This window comes from Rhinopithecus bieti, unplaced genomic scaffold (genome assembly GCF_001698545.2).
Source record: "Rhinopithecus bieti isolate Rb0 unplaced genomic scaffold, ASM169854v2 scaffold_80469, whole genome shotgun sequence".
NCBI lineage: Eukaryota > Metazoa > Chordata > Mammalia > Primates > Cercopithecidae > Rhinopithecus > Rhinopithecus bieti.
Window position 1 is genome coordinate 51,495 of NW_016829361.1, and position 4,443 is coordinate 55,937.

Genomic DNA, 4,443 nt, shown 5'->3' on the forward strand with positions numbered 1-4,443 from the left:
AGGAATTTTTCCAAGTGTATGCATATACTTTATACTTACATGTGTACATATGCATGAATGCATGTACATATATGTGTATATATATGAATGCATATATAAGAATATTATACAAAATATATTGTGTGTATATACATATTTATACATAGAGAGAGAGACAGAGAGAAAAAGAGAGAAGGAGAAAAGGAGGGAAAGAGTGTGCTGTGATGTGTATAAATTGAATTGCCTTGTACAGGACTTCATAAGTCTATATTATGTTTATTTTTTCATTGAGCGGTATATGTGTGTTTGTATGTGTATATATGCAATATCCTTATCATGAACATTAAGTCTAACAGTATCATAAGGATGCAGTTATACAATGTTTTACTTTATTTTTGTATTTCCTTCTCAACTAAATCCCCTATATGACCACACCCTTAATTTACCTAAACTAATATGATGGTTAAAGGCCTGAAACTTTGGAAAGTTAACTCCTTAAAAACAAGAGTTCCTTCACTCTGGCGCAGTAAAATTTTATTACCAACTGACAGCATGTGATGAAAAAAATGTGTATTCCCTCAGGAATCACTTAGACTTCCCACAAAATGAAGTAATCTGTGTTGTAGAGTTCAAGCCCCTGGGATTTCCCCCAAGTGGGGCTATAAAACCTGCAATGAGATTTACAGGCAAGGAATGATTCAAATATTTGAGTTCCCAACTTTGATTCAGCACAACACAATTGATTGAGGGGGACAGACAACTCATCTATGTTTGCTCAAGCCTAATAAGTCAGAGAGGCAATGATAAGGGGAGTGAGAAGGAGCATTCCATAAGTGAGGAATAAATATTAATCATTACTCTTTATTCCTGAGACTGAACTATGCTGGAAATAGACTGAGAGCACAGAGGCTGTCATTCTGTTTCCTCCGAATGTAAATTGTTTGAGATTTCTCTGGACTGCTTTATTATTGACTGGTAAATCAATGTAGTCCCACCATATGGAACAAGCCATTTGTAAAGTTAAGTCAGCATATACTTAAGTCTTCCCTCAGTCATCCTTTAGAATTTGTAGTCTCTCCATACACTGGTGCCAAGTTTAAAGGAAATATGTTCAGATATATGCTTCTGGGCTTAAGAATAATTTATTAATAAAACACATTAATCACAAGTCTCTTCCCAATGAGCATATTAGCATCAATAGAGATGTTGGAATTGAAAATGCTTAGGATTATTTTATGGATTTGCTACAAGCCATGCTATTTAATTTGTAAAATCTGATGTGTAAAACAAAAATAAACAGGAACATACATCCTTGTTGCTTCTGAGTACCCTTATTAGAATCAATGATAGGAGTTATGAAACTTTTAACATAAATTTTTGCTTATTTTCAAGGCATAATGTAGTGGAACAAAAGCGGATTTCTGAAGTAAAGCCAGAATTTATTTTCTACCTCTGACATATGATGATTGTGTATTTTTGGATGAATATTTAGCCTATGTGTTAAGTTTCTTTTTTTGTAGACTAAGAGTAATAATGGTGACCTTATCAAAATTTATGAATCAGCAGTTGGGCATTTGATAATTCTTAGCATTTTCTGGTACATATTACAGCACAAAAAAGTAAACTTTTACTGTTTTCAAATCTTCATGATTGATTAATTGATTGAATGATTGATTGATTTTGTGCTTACCAGTCTTTCTTTCCCAAAGTGCCTGTAGCATCTCAATATAAATAAGATAAAAATAATTATTTAATGATTTCTACTTTTAGGGAAAACAAAGTGTGTTTTCCAGTGTGTGTGTGTGTTTGAGTGTGTGTGAGTGTGTGTGTTTGTGTGTTGTTTTCCACCCCCAGTTATATTAGAAAATTCAGGAAGCATATTTATTTTGAAGTGTGTAAGTATCAACGGCTTTGTTGTTGCCCAGAACTGTTATGCAATTTAGTGATAAGATTCTATTTTGATTTTTTCTGATGCTTAAAATCTCCAAGTCATAATTAATTTGAAGGGATGTCTTTCAATACGGACAATATTGTAGATTTTCTCCGTTGTCTTGTTAGGATGTGAGGAACATATGCTGCTTCTCAATACTTTTGTTCATCCTGGCAATTATAAGCAGAATGAGAACACTTAATGCCAGGTAGAATACTCTGGAGATTCTGAGCCCAAAGCAGAGCAGACCATCTCTATTCCAACTACTCCTTAATGAGATTAATAGCTAACAAAAAGGAATGTAAAACCTAATGAGCAAGAAGGCAAGCAAGAACTCACCAAGGGGAGGTTTAAAATATGAATAAGCTTTCCTGGTTGTGTTTTTATATGGAGTAATTCTGTTGCAGGGCAAGCAGCATGTATGTGCATGTTACTACCCCAAGGACAAATGTGAGAAAATGCCAAGAGTATGTTTCCTGTAGCCAGCATCACCGTGCTTATCTTTAACTCTACTCCATTCACTCATCCGCGTGCCTTCATTCTGATGGGCATTTCTGGTTTAGAAGATTTTCACTTTTGGATATCCATCCATTTCTGCTCAATGTATGTTATTGCCTTCACAGGAATCTTAGTCATCCTTTTCATCATCAAAACTGAGACGATTTCCATGAGCCAACGTTCGATTTTCTTTCCATGTTGGCCATCGCAGACCTCATCTTGTCAACCTCTACTCTTCCCAAGACATTGAGTGTCTTCCGGTTTAATTATCATGAGATCAACTGTCATGCCTGCCTCACTCAGATGTTTTTCATCCATGCTTTCTCTGGGGTTGAGTCAGGGCTTCTTGTGGCCATGGCATGGGACAGATATGTGGCAATCTGCAATCCTCTGAGACATTCATCAATTCTAACAAATTCTGCAGAGACTCAAGTTGGCATGGTGACACTTCTAAGTGGGTTAGTGCTAATGACACCTCATCCCTTCCTGGTAAGAAGGTGGCCATATTGTTGAACAATATTGTCCCATACACATACTGTGAGCATGTGGCTGTCATGAAACTGGCTTGTGCAGACATTTCCATCAATAGTCTTTATAGTTTGACAGTTATTATTTTAATTGTTGGGACTGATGTGACATGCATCTTTCTATCCTATATACAGATACTCTGCACTGTATTCAGTCTCCCTTCTAAAGATGCCAGATTGAAGACACTCAGCACTTGTGGGTCCCATGTTTGTGTCATCCTCACCTTCTACATCCCTGCTCTTTTCTCCTTCCTCACCCTTTTAGTAAGCATATACCACTCCATACACACATTTTTCTGGCCAACATGTACTTGTTGGTACCTCCTATGCTGAACCCAATCATCTATGGTATTTGAGGACCAAACAGATCAAAGAATATGTTGTGCAATTATTCCTGACTAAAATAAGCTGAAAATTCTGGGTCTCTCTTTTTTACTTATTCCTATCATATAATTATTTGATATAAATTTATTGGATTCTAGCATCAGCAAAACCAGGAATCAGAATCTCAATTATTCCATTTACTAGATTGTAAGTGGAAGGTATATACAATTTATCTAATCTACTTTAGCAACTGTAATACAGATATGATAGTACCTATGCCATAAGTTAATGATTATAAAGTGTTTAACACTGTTTCTAGCAAATTTAAGCACTTACTAAAGGTAAGATTATTTCAGCATCATTCCTTTGCCATGCATGTGTTTACTTAGTGTCTTTATGAAATGTGTTTTCCTTTTGCTTCATTTCCCCTCTTATGGTTTACTTTTATTGGTGATTATTTGTTTATTTACTTAAAGACAAATATTGAATGATCTCACTTATATGTAGAATCTAAAAAGGTTGATCTCATAAAAATATCAAGTAGAATAATGTTTACCAGGGGACAGGAGGGTTGTGGGGAGATGTTGGGGCAATGTTGACCAAAGGATACAAAATTACAGTTAGATAGGGATAAGTTCAAGCGATCTATTGTACAGTATGGTGACTTTAGATAATGATGGTATATTGCATTCTTGAAAAATGCTAAAAGAGTGGATGGTAAATGTTCTTACCGCAAAAAAAAAGATAATTATGTGAAGTAAAATTGTATGTATTTATCATGTGTGGTATGATGTTTTGAAATACACACACATTGTGAAATGACAAAAATCTAACTAATTAACATATGTAGTGCCTACTTTGGGATTTGAATAATGTTAGCCTTGAATTTTATCCATTAGCTTTTAGTTATATCTTTACACATTATTTATTTATATGTATTTTTAGGAATTGATGTAGAACATGGTTTCTCAACTTTGCCACTATTATCATTTTGCATCAGATAAAACTTGACTGCAAGAGTTGTCCTGTGCACTGTAGGATGTTTAGTAGCCTCTGTCCTATCCCTGCTAGATGCCAGCAACACCCAAAAGAGTCTCCAAAAATTACCATATTTCCTCTTGGGGACAAAATTGCCCATGCCAGAAAATCATTGATCTAGAGATTATAATATAATCTCTACCCTTT